At 36.4% G+C, this 19085-nt stretch overlaps 1 long non-coding RNA gene across 1 annotated transcript in view; it reads right to left on the bottom strand.

The window, feature by feature from the left end:
* LOC104145939 (uncharacterized) overlaps nucleotides 1–19085 on the bottom strand; it is an 88429-nt gene that overhangs the window by 21131 nt on the left and 48213 nt on the right. The gene's annotated exons all lie outside the window — the stretch shown is intronic.

Here is a 19085-nt window from a genome sequence, read left to right as displayed (position 1 = left end):
ACTCAGCACAACATTTCTGAGGGTTAACAAATTCACACCAGCCCAGCTGTGATCTTTAGTTAAATATAATTTCCTTGGCTTCCAGGCTTTTACATCTCTGTAAGTAGAGTCAGAAGCTGTGTTTCTAACAATTTCTATATATGTTTATGTTTTGAAAGCTTTATATTTCTACTGAAGTCTTATAGATATGGAGATACTGGGAATAAAAGTTTTCTGCTGTTACTCATTTCCTCAGTCAGGTAACTATTATAAAATATACTAGACAAAGCATTCCACTGTCAGTATAGGAGGCACCTGCAGTAGGTCGATTTGCTGATGCAGCTATACAAGTTGGCCTTTCCGAATCAGACAAAGCATTCAGCGTCAGCCTGCTCTGCCTGTTGATGCAGTGTGTCTGGAAGAGCAGGGTGAGAATACTTAGTTTCTGTGACCTAACGTGGGAAAAGCAAAGCACGGCAAAGCGCAGAAGGATCTACAGAGAAATTTTCAGGTTGATATTTGAATGTTTTCATGTTTATAGGTTTAAACAAAATATATTAATGTTACTACGTTGCAAGCGTTTTGTGTCTTACAGATACAGGTGCATACAGGAGCGCATGTGAAAAATCCAGTCTGAGGGGTTCTCCGCAATGCAGTTTTACATAAGGGCCTGTAGGAGCAGACAGAATGTTATTAGACCATAAAAGCACATCAGGCTGATTTATGGTTTCTGATCAAGGTTTCTGTGAAAATTACTCTGCATCACCAGCTCAAGGTGACTGCTACCATTAATGTGTGGAAAATAAATGAGATGGGGAGGCTGATATCAGAGGAAGTAAAAGGAAGCACTGAGCCAGTTTATATAGCACAGACTTCCCATTTTGTTTTACAGTGCATAGAAGACTGTCATCAAAATGATTGCTTTGGGGCAGAAAAGGCAATTCTTGATAATTAGATCTTATGGCGAGCTCTCTTACATCCGGTATATAAGAACTATCAGGTATAATACCATCCCGCTATACGTCATCTTCTACTGTGTCTTGTAAACATTCTTAGAATGTAGAAAATGAATAGCATATCCCTTTTCTCTCGGGAGTTATTATTTTCCAAAATAGATGCAATTCCAAATATGATTTCACTGGAGTTTTAGCAACTAGGACTATTTTACATTTGATCTGATTGCAATTTACATTTTGACCAGCATTACAGTAAAAAATCAGACATCTTTTCCATAGTTTAGTGTCCTTGTATTATATGTTATTAGTGCTGGATTTTTTATTCCATTTTTGTTTTCTGTTGAAGATAAAAAGCTGTAGTATGCATTTAAATACAAATACATAATGTATTTTTGTAATGTATTTTGTAAATTTTGCTTCATTATATGTTGTAAAATGTATAACAGCTCTTATTTACATATACTTTATTTTTATTAAAGATATACTAATCTACATAGTGTTATTTTCAGTTTTCTTTAGTTCTTTTTTATTATTTTAAATTGTCTACGTTTTTTTTTACCAAAACATTTCAGGATAAGTAGAGGAAATAACTATGAAATAAAACATGTCCACAGCATGGATTTTAGTAAAAGTACTAAATTGCGGACTGTGGAAAATAATGCAGGGCAGGCATCTTAGGCTTTTCTATGCTTTAAAAATCCACTTTTAATATCTGATTTTCAGATTCTAAAATTCAGTATTTAGATATGCAGTATCATTTTACACATCTGGGGAACATGCTCACACAGCTGGTCATAGCAACTGATCTTATGGTCATTAAATGGCATGTTTTCAAAGCAGCATATGGAACAAAGGCATCCATACCTTCGGTGGCAGAGTTTGGATTTTTAGGATCTGAGCATATACCACCTGCATATTGTTTTCAAAATGGAACTCTTATTGCCTAAAATGAATTTGTCTCAGCAGGCCCTCACAATGAGATGTGGTAATCTATTTTTTGGCTCACAGTACTAACATATAGATTTTAAAAAGGCTTTTTGTTACTGCTATTAACTAGAAGGCTATAAGTTTGAAAAAATATATAATTTAACTGTTTTTATCCTGTTTTATCCTTCAGGTACAGCCTGAGAGGAAAAGAGCTTTTGTTTTTGTACAAGGGTGATTAGCTTGTACTGTTAATAGGGTGGATTTCTTGGTTCTTAGTTGAAAGCAGGTGGATAATAAAAACAAATGTGTAGCTAATCAAGATCCAGTCATCAAGTGATCATGACGCCATGGGTGAATCTGTTCAGGATGCAAACCTAACTTTCAAGCTTGTTTGCTTTAGAGGGTAATGTGAAGATGGTGATAAGTACTGATTCCTGGGGAGAGCTCCATTAGAATATCACGGACACTAAAAATGGCTGATACTAGCTGACAGTGCTGAAGCCTTATTTGCTTTAGACATATTTTGTGATTTTATTTTGAAGTTTGGTGGGGTTTTTGTTAATGTTAAGGGTGACTTTTAATAAGCCAAACATTAAGAAAAATATGAACGTGCCTCTCACATGCAAGTTCTAATCCGCTTGTAGTTCTACGATGTGTTTTGTTAATATTCCTGCATTGTAAAAATTTAGTATTAATCTGCTGAAATGTAATGGCTTAATTATAGGTGACCCTGAACTTAAAATAGCTATCCAAATACACATTGCAAATTTCTAGTAACCTTTGAAACCTGCTTGGTAAAGTATGACAAGGAAGAGAGCAGAAAAATGGCCATTTGCATCAGTGGTTAAGCAACTTCTAGGTTTACAGGGCCTCTCGTGTTGAAATTAGATTAGGATTTTATCTTTGGCTGTATGTTTGCACAGAGCGCTGAGATACTTGGACCTTGAAGTTAAGCGGGAGCTTACCTCCATACGTGAGATGCTTTTTCTTTTCTAACCCCCACCTTAGGGAGAGGATGTGTATTTTTTTGTCTTACTACCAAATACAACATCTTGTCAGCAATGTGCAGTGGGAATTAGGTTTCCCTGTCAGGTCTACTTGTTACTCAGTCCCACTTCTCTGCTGTTTCTGGGGTACTTTTCTGATCCTTTACCTTATATGCAGTATTGCTAACAAAGCTGCATTCTACTTACAGGAATTAGGTGTTGCAAGCCTCTACTTCTTAAGCACTAAAATGTCAGTTTAACTAACGCCTATTTTCTTAAAGATCTTTATAAGCAGGTATGTAAGCAGTGAAAATACGTAGTCTGTCTAAAGTGCTATCTATTGATTTTACTCTTGCGGCGATGTTTCAATTTTCTGCTGAATATCTCTTTGACTTGATAATATTTCTTTTTTACTCTATCTCAAATTCAACATATGGTGGGCTGAGAGAGGAAAAAAAGATGTTACAAGCCCTACTTGTTACTAATAAAAATACTTTGTATCTGTACTGAATTTTATATCCTAGTGTCAAATATAATTAAAAGAACATGAGAGATTTGTTGGTTTTTTTCCTTGTTGTTTATTGGGTAGTATTTTTATTGGATATATTCTTGCATTCTTTTTGTTTTTTGGCTTTATATATGACCAGACAAAATTCAGTAAAATATTTCTCATGACATTTAATATATAATCACAGAATTGGAGCTCTGCCCTTTACAGAACTTCCTGAAACACATTAACCCTGAAAGTTAGGAAGGAGACAGAAAACTGCACAGGTAAAGTGGGGTCAGTTTAGAAAACTACTACAATCTGTATTTTATATCTCTTTCAAGGGTGTAATAAAAGCTACAAAACTTAAAAACTGGTCATTGTTATTGACAATATTAAGCCTATCATATCACTGGTAAGAGAGAGATTTTTAGGTGTAAAGAGTTCCGAAGTTAAGGTATTCAAATTATCGTGACCTGGGGTCACAAATCATCAAGGACAATTGTAGAAATGATGAAGCAAAGACAAAAGTTTTAAAGGTTTTTATTAAAATATCTTATTTTAAAGCAGTAACGAAGCTTGGTTTCTCAAAAGCCTTCTATCTTAATGTTAGGAGAGATGAAAATTTTGTCTTTATTTTATTTCTTTAATTACTTGAGGGTCAAGGTTTTAAAAATCCTGTGAGGTTCTCTTATCTGTCACTCATTAACTTTTTCTGGGACTCCAATTATTAAATGTTTATGTGAATATATATGCAAAATCAATGTTATAGGCATTAACTCCCAAGTGAACAAATCCTGAACTTTTTAAACATTGGTAGTTGCTATTTTTCAGTCAGTAATATATGACAGGCACAGATAAGGATTTAAACAAGGGGGCTGTCCAAGCAGTAGTCAGATTCCGCAAACCTGTCTTACAGGGGAGCAGAATTTGGCTGCAATGCTTGAACATCAGCTTTTCACTGTTTGGTTTTTGTAGGATCACTTGTTTGTGTTAATGAATCTTGACTACGTTCCTGGCAGTCCTGTGGAAATCTCTGAGGGTTTAAGGAAAAAAAAAAAAGAAAAATAGATTTTTTGGAAAATCTCCAGCCCACATTACACTTCGGTTCTATACCTTGCTTGTTCAGTGATTAGAAATACACCTGGAGTAAAATTGCCATATTTCTCCATACTCACTCAAAAGTTTAGAGGCTTTTCTAAGGGAGGAAAGAGAGAAGGAGGAATAAAATAAAAATAATTTATCATATTGCTTAAGGGAGAGTGACCTTTCCGAAAACATCATAATTCTAACAGATGAGGCAGATTGGCAATCTTCAGGGGAGAAAATATCATCTAAACTATAGAACTGCTGCATAAAAGCACAGATGAATGTACCAGTTTTGTTAAGAGGAGTTGTCAGCCTTGCTGCGATGTCATGCTATGGAAGTGGCTGGTCCTGATGGGGATAATGGGAGTCAGGAGGCAGTGGTTTAAACCCTGTTTGGTCTCAGCTAAATCTATCTGCTAAAGTCTGCCAATAATATTTGAATGTATTCAACTCGTAAGTGCTTGTCATCATGGCACACAAAAGAAAACAACTTGAAATGATTAAAGCATTTGTCAATAACAATAAATGGGCTGATGACAATTCTGAGCTAAGAGACAGAGCTCAGAAGATAGTCTGGTGAATGGAGTCAAGGCAAAGAGATCTTATTATTTAACCTGTGGAGTTCTGGGACCAGCTCCAGGGAACAAAGTGCTCCCGTCAAATGCCTTAAAAGAAGTTTCCTGTCAGCCAGTGTTTTCTCTCTGGGGCGAGATAGTAGTTTTTAGCCTTTTTATGGCATAGGAACCAATACTGAACTGAGCATAAAAGACAATTTTGGTTTTTTTCCACCATTTTAAAATTCAAAAGTTGCTGAGGAAAGAGGCAACACTGACAGATAAAAAGAAAATGAGCCATTTCACAGCCAGTGTGTATTCTCGCTACTGCGACCCTTAGAAGAGAGCTTCTCCCCTCTGTTTCCCCAAGCATATCAACTTATTTTGGGAAAGGACAGCAGTGAAACTAGGACTTCAGTCAAACCTTAAAGGAAAGTGTGGATGAATTGCAGTAACTTGAAATGGTGTGAAAAGAAAAGAAAAGCGATCAGATGCTTTTAGGAAAGATGCAAATGATAGAACACAGACTGGATTGAAATGAAAACTTTCAGGGCTTTCTGATCTAATACTGAGTTTCATTACCAGGCGAAGAGATGAACCTAATATGACTCAAATAAAGGCAAAAGAATTTAATATTAATAGCAATATCTTGTTCTTATGTAGCACTTTTCATAAAACAGAATGATTTTAAGACAGGTCAAAAAAATTTGTTTTTTCACAGGAAAAGAAAGAAAATTGGAGAGACTACAATAGTACTGTAGAAATCTTAATAGGAAAGATAATACCTCCTTAGGTTATTTTCTCAGCTTTAGCACAAAAGATCAGAGGAGGCATGAATGGATGTTAAATAAAAATAGGTTCAGAAGAGACATACAGAGGCTTTTTGGCACTCAGTGTAATCAATGTTACTAATAGCCTTCCTGGCAGGTTGTTTTGAAGCAGTATTAGTCAAAAAGGTGATACTGTCCTACCTGTCAGAACTATATTAACAGGGCACAGGCATATTTTCTCATCTTCTGATATTAGGGGATCCAGCTGAATTTCAGAAATATTCTTGAGACCTGATTCTTGGTCATACTTTCTCTGCATTTGCCCTATTTGTGCATGGACAGACTGGTACCCCTCCCTCATGTGTCAGAAGTTACTAAGTGCCAAAAAAATATACAACGTTCATCGAAGCTCAAACAGCTCAGGAAAGAACTAAGCCTTAGTATTTATGTAAATTAGAGTGTTAAGAGTATATTTTCTTCCTGTGAATTTCCTACTCTTTTCTGTGTGTGTATGCATTGTGTTCAGATTAAAAGATTAAAAAAAAAAAAAAGAATCAGAACAGAAATTTAAAAATATCAAAGGGTTAGACTAATGCAGAGCCTATGGCTCTGTCAAACGTGTGTCCAGGGCTCACATTTGGTGCAGTCAAATATGGAAGAAGGCAGGGAGGCTATGACCATTGGCTTTTCTCTCTGTATTCTACTATGGCTGTTGTGGGACTGAATGAGTTCCTAGCACAAGTTAGTCCCTCCCAACCTTTTTTGGGGGTTTAACCCATCTGATATTCTGAGCATGTATTATAAGTATGCTCCAGATGCCTTTAGTCACATGCTAATGACAATCTTATTATTTCTGTGTTCTCACCTTAAAAAAACTGCATGTTTTTTTGGTTTGTTTTCGTTAACAAGTTTGTTTCCTTACCCAGCCAGGGATTAATAAAAATCCTGAACTGTCCCCTCTGCTCTGTGAAGGTCTTTACCACTTAACGGCATATTTTATATGCAGTTTCCATAAAGCCATGTTTACATTTCTTCCAGATAGCAAAGTTCCTTTTAAACTCAATTTCTCTTTGCAACTTTACATTGATTTCTCTTTTCAGCTTTATACATCTGTCTTCATACAGTCAACAAAAGCATTGCAGGGGTTAGTCATTTTACAGTGGATGCATTTGATCAAATTTTTGGAATGGAAAAGATGTGCATAGATGTCTAACTGATACTTTCTCTGCTCCTTGCACTCGTGAGAGCAGATATTCAATTTGTTTATCAATGCTATGTGCATACATATTTTCAATTTCCTGCAGTTACTGAAGTGACATTATGGATCCATGGCTATTCTGCATTATCCTAATGGTAGGGTATATAAACATAGATGATGTTTGGGCACTTGTAAATATATCTTTATGAGTTTAAAATGGTTTCCTTTTTAAATGATATTTTCCTTAAGGGGAAAAATAAATCTTAACATATTTTGTTCTTTGTCATTTTAATATACTCATTCTTTCTCTGAACATCTCACTTTATCGAATGAAACTAAAATACGTAGAATGTTGCTTCAATTTTGCATCTTTTTTAATATTTTGTTCAAAGTATGAGCTTGCTTCTCTTTTCTCTACTAAAGTCAAGCACTGGATTAGCTGGATTAGACAGTGACACGCACAGTGATTCTATTTTCCATTGCCCTCTGAGTGATTTCTCATCTTACCTGTGAAAAAACAGCTACACACATTTAGTGTGGAAAATATTCTAAAACTTGCCACATCAGGCACTGATACCAATGAAAGTAAGAGTGTAAAAGTGCAGCAGTACAGCCAGAGAATACAAAATGTCAGTGCGTCAATGTATCAAATATGGCTGAGGGGTTTTTTACCCATTCAAATGACAAAAAAATTGCTTTTTGCTATGTTTCTCAGCTGTCTTCAGGGCACTCATCTGTTATAGGACTCATTTCAATACACAAATGAATTGCGAGAAGCCTTCATGCTGCACTGATATTGTACCCAGCCTGTTTGCAAATCGTTCTAGCTGTTGATGTTTCTAAAGGGCTCAGCTATCACAATGATACCAGTTATGTAAAACTTAATAGAATGTTATGGGTCTGATTAAGAAAAACAGAAAATTCTGGACTGCCAAAGAGACCTAACACTCCAATTTTCATTTATGTAAATCCAGAAGCTTATTCAAATGAACTATTTTAGGAAACACTTTGAGCTGCTGAACAGAAACTGTGATGATTGCCACATGACGTACTAGAAGGATTTCACAATTTATGTCATGAAGTGAAAATTTCACCTAAAAGTGAAAGAGAACGTTCTTAACATGTTACAGAAAACATTCTTCCTATTTTGATTTATTCTACTTACTAGAACTTTCCTATGTTTAATATGCCTCAGGTGGCAAAATTTGGGTGTAGAAAGTTGTAGCTGTTCATTCTAATCCAAATAGTTATCATAAATCACAGAATGGCTGAGGTTGGAAGGGACCTCTGGAAATCATCTAGTCCAACCCTCCTGCTCAAGTAGGGCCACCTACGGCACGTTGCCCAGGATTGTGTCCAGACAGCTTTTGAAAATCTCCAGGGAAGGAGACTCCACAGCCTCTCTGGGCAACCTGTTCCAGTGCTCAGTCACCCTCACAGGAAAGAAATTTTTCCTCAGGTTTAGATGGAACTTCCTGTGTTCCAGTTTGTGCCCTTTGCCTCTCGTCCTGTCCCTGGGCACCAGGGAGAAGAGCCTGGCCTCATTCTCTTGACACCTTCCCTTCAGATATTTAAGTGCTTTGATAAGCTCCCCCCAGAGCCTTGTCTTGTCCAGGCTGAACAGTTCCAGCTCTCTCAGCCTTTCCTCGTATGAGAGATGCTCCAGTCCCTTCGTTATGTTAGTTGTCACTTAGGTGTTCATTGGCCTCGCTCCAGGAACTCCATGTCTCTCTTGTATTGGGGAGCCCAGAACTGGATACAGTACTCCAGATGTGGCCTCACCAGGGCTGAATGCTCTTCCTAATGCGACTTGTGATAACACATAATGTATTAACGTATTTAATAAATGCCATCTCAAAACAAATATTCAAAGAGTATTGTTATTATCCTTCTTTCATGCCAGTGTTAAGGCCCCTGTCTACCAGTGTAGAATATAGCATGGTTTCATCCCAGCCAGTACCCTTCCAACTTCGCATAGTTGTTAAATATCGAAGTAACACAGAAAGAGATGTCTTACTGTATGCCAGGAAGACTGGATGCAGTGTTTCATCTGTGCAGAAAGTGAGTGAGTGTGTCAAAATAGATATCAGGTTAACCTCACACCCTTGGTAAACCCATGCTATTTTCCCTATAGCTTTTTGACCTTCTGTGTGGCTCTAATTATTGCACCAATATTGTATTCTAAACATTTTTGTGCTATTGAGGCCAGGTAATTGGCCTCTAGTGACTTGGAGTATTCCCCAACAACAACAACAACTAAATATAAACATTATATCTGTTATTGTTCCAATACAGAGTAGTCTTCCTGACTCATATATTATTTCAAATAGTTAAAATAGTTACTTCTAGTCCTTCAGTTTCACCCTCCAGTTCTGTTAGTACTTTAGGATGGTGGCTATTCAAACCTTTGAGTTTTGCTTCAACTCAAATCATTTCTGCTTCCAGCTTTCTGCCTTTATGTAATTATCCTCACTGCAAGTAAAGACTTTGTGAGATCTGACTCAGCTTTCAGAGATCTCAGTTTCTTTCGATGCTCTTTATCTTTAAGGTAAACTCTTCCTTGTTGATCTGTTTTTCCTTTGATTCCTTCTATAGTCTCTACTGTTAACTGAAATAGTTCTTGACGTGGTTATCTATTCAATACTTTTTTCCTAGCTAAGAACAACACCTAAGATATTTTAGAAATTCTAACCTTCTTCTGTATTTAAAACATTGAGATCTATAGTACACAAACTTCATTAGTTATACCTCATTTATCCAAGTTTACTTTTTAAATAAATACTTAAAGAATAAGATAATAGTTTACCTATTGGATTCTAAGTGAATCATCTCCCCCTCAAAAATATTTTTAGGCATATTGACCACGAAAGTATATAAATCAAATGTATTTAAATAAAGATTACTACTCAATATCTCCTTTTTTGGTATAAATATAATTTATTGTGGTCTAAAAAGCACATAGTCAGCTTACGGTCATAAAAGCAATACAAATGTTGCCATACGGATAAGTATTTGATACGATGAAGCTACCAAATTTTGTCAGTCAAATCCAGTCCCCATAGACCTAAATTTTACTTATAACAACCTAAATTTAAAACTTTGAGAATTTTTTTCTTCAGATTGCAACAGCCTTTTTTTCACCTCTATCTCACGAAAATCTTAGGCAGATTTTTAGATATGCAATATAGTCTCAGGAAATGTGAGAAACTTAGAATGCTTAATGCTGTCAGATTTTGATTGAATCTCATGTACACTTAGTGGAATTTCAACAGAAACAGATGATCCCTTCTCTGTAATTAGAGAAACATTTATTTTACTAATGCAGAACGTGTTCAGATAATAAAATATATACACTATATTTGTACAGTGCTTCTAGAATGTGTTAAAGATTCCATTAATACTTTTAACATCCATGAGTTCACATAAACTTCCAGTCCAAGTTCATCTATACTCTAAACTTCAATGTTCAGCTGGCCAAAATGTCCTTGGGCAAAGATAATGTCTGAGAACTACTGAATTTAGCATTTTTTTATATCAAAACAAATCCAAAAAAAATAAATCTTCAGGATCAGAAGGCTTTCATGAGACTTAAACTCAGCCTATCTTCAATAACATAACTTGCCTTTGAGGTAGTAGTTGTAAAACAAGAATATCCATCCAGTATTCTTCCAGTTCCATTTGGAAGGGGCTCCTCAAATAAAATTTGATACTTCTATTAAAGGCTGCATGCTAAATACTCAATTAATACCCTAGTTCAAGAAATACTAAATTTGATGGATATTTATTGCTGATTTTATTGAAATAGTTCAAGTGCTGATTCAATTGCCTCTTATGGCCAATCAAGGGAACTTGGGAGGGAAAGTATCCATAGTATCGCTCAAACTATCAATGGACTAGGGTTGAATCCAAAATTCTCTGTAAAGTAAATAACAAAGGTTGGGATGGGCAGGGTGATTCCTCTCAGTGTTCATTTTCTTTCTGAAGTACCTAGAGCCAAACGGTGTGAAGTGAACGTTGGTGCACTGGAAAGTTTTCCTTTTCCCAGAGCTTAAGGATTTTACTAAAGAAGGTGTCGCTTTAGTTGCAGAGTCTTGCATCCTCTTCTGCTAGCACTGGTAACTGACACTTGGCATGCACAGAGGTAGAAGACACCACTCTGGAGTAAAGTTATTAGGTGTTTATTACCTTGAAAACCCTGAACCCCGAGGGAACCCCAGGAACCTTGCGGGGAAGTGATCGGGCTGTCCCAGGCACCGCGGAGCATCAGTCCATGGCAAGGTTAGGCAGGGTGTGGGTTTGAGACGAATTAATGGGTTACAATATGGGGTACTGCACATGTGCCACAGGTAGAAAGTGAAGCAGTAATTCTTTAAGTGTACAGATAACAAGGGAAGCAATAACTCTTTGGGAGTATACAAGTCCAGACTGGTGCCTATGTGGTGCAAGTCTAAAGGTCGCAACCTGCTGTTTCTCATGGATTCTGCACACCAGCTGTTTTGACAGCTGGAATAATTGAACAGTCAGCATGCTTCTATCTCCTTGCCAGTCTTTCAGTGTTTACCTACTATATCTCCTGAAAGTGGGGATTTACAAATATTGTAAACTATTTTCCTAAAACAGAGCTGTTGGAGAATGACCTGCCTACTTCCTCAGATGTGAGCAACCTGAATTTGGTTCCCCCTCCTTCCCTTAAGCCTGTAGCACCAGTTAAAAAAACTTAGATCCCAGCTAGTAGTCTAATTATAACCTTTAATCTTCCTATGAAAGCTGGGAACTTGAAAGAATAAAAGATTCACTGAGCTGAAAAATACCCTCCCTGCCACAAAATGGTTGACATTCCTGAATCTGAAGGGGAAGATTTAGGACCATTTCCCTCAAGTTTTTTTGCATGTAATCTTGTACAATTATAAGACACAGATAAAAAGTTTTAAGAATGATGTGCTTCCCTTTACTTTTCATCCTACACAGAAAATCAACATGGTAAGAATACTGCTCCTAATGTGTCTTGTATTTTTTTATTTCCCTTAAATGAGTTTTTGTCAGCCATAAATATCCAAAAATGCATTAACCTGAGTTCATTTAATACCAACATTTAGTTTAATTCTACATTTAGGTGTAGTATTAAATTAAATTTTAATTTAATACTACCTTTAGGGATTAGGATATGGTGCTCCTAAGCAGGTGAAAGAGCCTATGATCTGTGGAACTCACAGAATGCCCAGGTTGCATATGGGTTTAAAAGGTACGTGTAGGGGTTGAAAGGTAACAAATTGCTTAGGCCTATCTAAAGGAAGAAATGTTGTAGTGAAGTTTGTCACAGAAAAGTTTAAGTTAGCTATCAAGAAAACTGTTTAACTAAGCTACCAAGCTTAGTTAACAAAGCTACCAAGGGAAATGACCAAGCTTAGTTAACAAAGCTACCAAGGGAAATGACCTGAGGTTCATTAAAACTATAGGGAACGTGTGTATGTAACAAATGAACAATATCTGACTTTTTAGAATTTATTTAGACCACATACTTAAAGAAATTTGACATCAAACCTCTGCAGCCTTGCAGATGCGTTTAAAAATGTAGGCAATACCAAGGATAAATTTCAAACTAGGGCAGTGGCATTATTTTTACTCATACATCTCTTACCTTACTACGCATCTGCATTCATTCGGTGACTTCTTCACATACACTCTCGTCCTTTTCCCTACCGCAATTTCCACCAAATAAAAATCCTACTTTCACCCAGTGTTTCCTCAAACAGATGTGTTCTGACAGGAGCAGCTACAGATCTAATTCTAATCCCCAGCTGCTCAGCAAACAATAATCTTTCATTTTAATGAGGTTTAGTAGGTTATTCCAGCTGTAGAGTTACACGGTAAAAATATAACTTGGCTATGATAAACACTAGTAAAAAGCAAATATAAGCACCTCTAACATTTAAAGAATCATGACATTCCAGTCAACTTTAATCAATATAAAAGCAGCACTACAATCCTAAAATACAAGTATTCTCGACCATTAATAAACTTATCCTTGCTGGGAATTGCAAAAAGTTAATGCTGTAGAAAAGATGGATCTTTTCCTAAGAGACAATCAATATCAGATAGCTGTGGTAGGTTTATCTAGACTAATAGTGCCATGGACCCACAGGTATTAAAGCTGGTCTCACCCAATAGGACATTTTAGCTCCACTTCATCCCTGCATAAATACAGTAACCTGATATCCTAGTCAGCTTAGGTTCAGAATGATGTAGGTTCTGTTTTATGATCCCGAGCCTTAGCTGACAAGTTTTGTAGTTCCAAATTCTCTTCAAGTCTATCAGATGATCACAGAAAATTTTAGTTTGGAAGGGACCCTTGGCAGTCATTTGGAATGATCTCCTACTCAAAGCAGGGCTAACTTCAAAGATTTGTCAGGTTGCCCAGGGCCTTCTGCAGTCAAGCTTTGAAAATCTCTGAATAAGGAAATATCACAGCCTCTGAGCAACCTATTCCAGTCCTGAACCACTCTTATTGTGAATAATTTTCTGTAGGTCCAAAGAGAACTTCCTACATTGCAGTTTCTGACCATTACCTTTCCTTTCCCTGTACACATCTGAGAAGAGTCTGGTACCATCACCTCAGTGACTCCCCCCTTCAGAGAGTGGAATACTGTAATTAGATATATCCTTAGCCTTGCCTTCAGCAGGCTAAAAAAAACAGATTGTTTAGAAAGCATATTATTTAAATACCAAGTATCCTATAGCTTTATCCTCTGCGCAATAGTTGAATGTGGGGAACATGTAACTTCCCACATAATTTTTAAAAAGTACCGTATAATGCAAACAGAAGTAGACCATTTCAGTTTTGTCTTTCGATGCCGTCTTCACAGGCAAACTGATGGTGCTAGCCTAGTGTTCAGAGATATAAACAGGCAGGCACTCTTCCCTACTTGGGTCATAAGTCAGTCATGTGTAAATAGTCAGTTCCCAAATCAGGGAATACCTGAAATGAATCAAAAGCCAGTTCATCCTGTGCTACTTTCATAAGAGCATAAGTTTTAAGTTATATTTGGTTAGTGATTGAAAATTTATTTCCATTCAGGTCCCTCATCATTTGCTCAAATCCACTGGGACTAAGAAGAACAAGAATATTTAAGTCAACATGCAACGGCATCATAATGTTGCAATATCGCCAATTATAGTAATCCAAAAATTATCCAAAACTATAAAATGGTCTTAAAATGATATTTTGATAAAAAGATGTATTTCTTGTGATAGTTGAACTTTTAAGGTACATATGGAGCCACATTTTTCTGCTATATATGAGACCTATATATAATTACATATTTTTAACTTGTTTCTTTAAAATAAAAAATGAAATTTGCATTTGAGAAGCTAAAATCTTTAATTTGAGCAATTTTGAATTATCTAAAAAGTTGCCTGTAAGTTCAGATAGAAAGCAAATAGGGTGCCAGTTCCTCAACTATGTTGATGCAATCCTAAAATTAGAAAGGAAGAAAGAAGAGAAGGCTGAATTTTTTCATTGAGGAGCATAATACTACAAATGAATAATGATTATTGATCTTAAAATATAGCTTATGTTGTTTTATATCATAAAATAATATTTAGTAAAATCAAAATTATCTTCTCAAAAGAAAAAGTAGATATCCTTATGGCTCTTCTCCTCTAACTTCTTCATTAGTTAACATAATGTCTTGAAATTAGACAGAAGGAAAACCTTGCATATGATATTACTACTTGCTAGAAGTCTGAATAGTAGGTGTAATTCAGTTCAGATTTAATAGACATATTTTTTACATTATATACAAATGAACCTCATTAAAGAATGGGGTACAAAGAGTACTCTCTTGCCTCCACCTTTTCCTTGTATTTGTAAAGGCCTTATGACTGGAATATTCAACTATTTGACAGTGAAAGTGATTGATTGATTAGGAAAAATGTAACTGAGGTTAATGCAGCCTCTACCTAGTAATATTCAGACCATATCATATAGTTATGGAACTCCTGTCAGTGGATTGCATTTCTATGCCCAGGCATTTAAAGAGCAAAAAACTAAAAAAAAAAAAACAAAAAAAATTACCAACAATGGGAAATAGTCTGTGTATAAGAAAAGACTCTGTGTGGGAAGGTGTTGGATAGTCATTATGAGGCTTTTATTTCACTAATTATTCTTCAGCCTTTCAAATGTCAGTATAGGTCACAGAGGCAGCCGTTGTTCAAAGGAGACCAGGATTTAAATAGGAAGGACACATTAGATGTGTCAAACAGATACTAACTTGCAATAATGTCAAATTATGCATTAGTAAAATACAAGAATCAGCTACATGATAAACTTTTTCATACTCCTATTTTCAAGTTCACTAACTTTTATGCAGCATTTTCACTTGCTTTTCTTCCTCGTATAGACCTCAGTGATGACTCTGCAAATATAGCAAATTTACATTCATACATCATTTCATTAAAGGTTATTTATCAAGAAAGTTAAATCTCATCCTCTTGAAGCAAGAGGTATCCATACTGCGTCTTTATATACTACTTAAGTTTTATTTGGAAGGGAATTTGCAGGGGACAGAGAAAAAAGACATGTAAGTGTACCATAAGTGTATTACAGATAGTTGGCTTCCTTTCCCTAGTTCTTCATCCTTCTGGTAGGAGAGACATTTCCCTATCACTAGTAATCAGTTAAAATTTTTACCCTTCTCCCTTCCTCCCCCCTCTTTTTTTTGCACAGAGAAAAGGTGGCCATTTGTGGTCAGGAGGATGACTGAGTTTAGCCTATACTGTTTATGATGTATATACTTCTAAACATAAAAATTTGTAACACTTGTGTTTTGATGCTTTTGTTGAAATTCTGACCCTATTAACTTCAAGAGGTTAAAGCTTTTACTTTCTCAGTGGTTGTTCTCTTTTATAGAAATGTGGATTGTGATTCCAGGTGACACTGAAATAACTCAGTTTTATTATGAAAGTTTTTTAGTTTTCATGATAGTTTGAGCTTGGTGGGTCCAGAATATTATCTTGATGCTGGGCTGGTATGAACATCATTGTTAGGTACGAATATTTAGCCTGTACTGTTCTTCAGTAATTGGATGGGTGTTATTAGATTAGCTCCTTAGTGATCTTCCCATTTCATGTTTTTCTCAGAGAAGATGATCTGAGGTTACAATTCAATTGACAAGATGTGTTTAAATGTCCCGGAAAAAAACTTCAAGAACAGTTTTGATTTCTGATTCATCCTACAAACCCCACCCAACATGAGAATCCCTTGTGCATCCAAATTCAGTAGCCACACAAATTTTCATGCATTTAAGATTACTCACATGTGCAGGATATCCTTATGTCAGCTTATCCTCTCTGCATGTCACATTTCAGTTCACATCATCATGCCAACATCTAAACCCTATGCCAGCTGTCTGGAAAACCCCTAATTACAGTCAAGGCTGGTAGTGACTGCTCCTAGAACAGGCAGCCTGCAGAATTGTTCTTGGTGATAGACATCATAGACAGATGACAAAGGACAATCTCCTATCATCAGTACAAAGAATTTGTTTGCTACAAGGACAGCTAGAAGAACTTGTTTTGGTGCACTTTTCTAGTTTCCTACCATCCTTCTAGTGAATTGTTAACCCAAATGAGGAAGGCCTACATATCTTGCTCTTACCTGAAGCTACTGTCCAGTTGGGCCAATGGTTATTTTTCTTCTAGAGCTGTGTCACCTGAGCAAAAGGGGTGTGTATGTATGTATGTGTGTGTGAGTGCGTGCATATGTACGTTGGAGAGAGAGGGGCCCCCGCTGAGGCTTCTTTAGCAGAGCTGGTTGTGGGGAACCTCCACAGAAGCTTCTGAGTAGAGCTTTCTCAATGAGCTCTCTTCAAGGCCTCACACCTACACTTGCAAGTCATCCCTGAGTCCAGGCAGTTAAACCCCCAGGGGGGTAACACACTCAGGGCCCTGAAAATTATCTTCCATATTTTGGGATCCTGAGCAGTGGAAATTCTACTGCATCAGAAACTTTTCTTCCCATCCCCCTTTGTTACAAGGAACTTTTCTTTAGCAAAAAGCCTGGCTCGATGAATTTCAATGGAAAAAATGTGCTTATGTACCAGAACTGTATTTTGTTTAAGCTGCAAGACGGGAAAGTGCGTGGAGATCTATTAACAATCATTCAGATAGTCTTCTAGCATGTAGTTCATTTCATGCCATTTCAGAGTTTTCCAGTGATTGTATTTTTCCAGTTTGATCAGTCCTAAGGGCAGTGGTCCAAAGTCTCTGCAACTCTTTTCTAGAGCTATACCTAGTTAGTTGCTACAAAGGTCCTGAACAAACTCCTACTAGGAACAAATAAGCAAGGCCTCTCCTAGAATATAGTCAGAAAATGTCTCTGGCACTCATAAGTGCCTATTTTCTTCTCTTTGAGGTTTGCCAATTAGCAATAAAGAGGTAAGATAAGGACTGTGATGTGGCTGCTGTCAAAGAAGATGTAGAACACTTTCTCTGAGGCCCTTCCACCTCTAAACAGAATACAGTTCTGGTACGTTGGCATACTTTACCCATTTAAACTCACTGACCCAGGCCCTTGCCATCCTCTTGTCCCAGAGAACTTCTATCTATACAGGTATTGTTTCATGTCCATGAAAACATCAGCTTGACATTGTAGCAGTCCTGCTACTCTAGAAAGAAGTGATTAGGTTATTTTGTTTGATTCTGGACTTCAAATAGGACAGTATTTGTAAGAAAGATAATACCTGTCCATGAGCCACACTTTCCAGCAGACAGTGAGTTCAGGAGCTTTAATTTATATTATATCTTGACAGGGCTAATCTATGCTTCCTTTGTGCTATTGTTTCCTAGGTAATCCTTGATATTCAGGGGAAAGGTGAGAGAAGAGAGAGCAGTTGTTCATTCAAGGTGTGTTTAAAAGGGAGTGTAATGGTTATAATGAACAAGTGAGGCATTATGCTAAGGCAGGAAAAAATGACTTGGGCTGATTCAAGGTATTATGCAGTCTTAAGTCTCTTCAGCAATGCAAAGAGCAAAAGGTAGTTTCGTTAAAGCTAAGGCACTAGCTTGCTAAAGAACTACCCTTTGAGTGTGAAGAGGCTTAGCTGGGCGGAACTGCGTTCTGACTAAAATGCAGCTAATCAATTAATTTAAGCTACCTACATGTTCTTTGGCTAAGCTAAACATGGGGCTAAGTCAGGAGGGAATGAATCTTAACGTTAGAGTTTTACAGTAGTATTGAGCTCATTTTGAAATCTCAAGCTGTTTATTTGACAAATCATAATTTCTCAAGTTGGAAGAGGCTGTTTTTCCACATGGCATCCTTCATCTCTCAAACTACAAAAGGATATTGCACGATCTAAAGTGTTGTTTCCTTCCCACTAGAATAATATGTTGTTTCCTTCCCAACTAGAAATAAACATCAAATTCAAAGCCCACTTGTTGTTAAAAAATAAAAAACTTAGAAGAGAGTCAAAGGTCTCTGAACTGATTACCAACAGCTAAAGCTGTATCCTTTTCCAAACCTCAAAGTTATCTGTAATGCCTGAGGTCTTTGCTTAGAAAGCATCTTTTGGAGGGCAAAGAGGAGAAGACTGTTTGTGTTTCTCTTCCTTTTCTTCTTGACAGAAGAGAAGAGATGGTTAGAATATTTCTTAAGAGATTTTCCAGTGAATTGCATAAATTCTTTAAGCCCTTATTTTTTCATCTTTTTTTCTGATCTCCATCTTCTAAAGAATAAAATATTTTTTCGTCCTTTAAAATTAGAATATAGTATCTCCTCCAGTAGCCTGTAGGGTGCATATTGTCTGTGAAACTTAAAGCTTAACAAATGTTGATGTTATTATAGAAGATAAAAATTGAAAATTCGTTCATTCTAAGTTTAACCAAACTGTTATCTAAAGATATTCTTATCTATATCAGGCATGCATTTATCCCAAGAAAAGTTACCTTTCCTATTTCTAATTCATGACACAGTTCTAGTTTCCTCAAAACTTATAGGGAGGAGTAACATAACTGTAAATAATAAGCCACATACTCTGAACTGTGTTCGAGAAAAAGAGCGGATTTAATACAGATGAATTTTGAATAAGATTAGATTTTAATTTTGATTTTAGAATGCTTGAAAAGCAAGAAATATAATTTT

This window comes from Struthio camelus, chromosome 5 (assembly GCF_040807025.1).
Source record: "Struthio camelus isolate bStrCam1 chromosome 5, bStrCam1.hap1, whole genome shotgun sequence".
Classification (NCBI taxonomy): Eukaryota; Metazoa; Chordata; class Aves; order Struthioniformes; family Struthionidae; genus Struthio; species Struthio camelus.
This window is presented reverse-complemented; position numbering and strand designations above follow the sequence as displayed.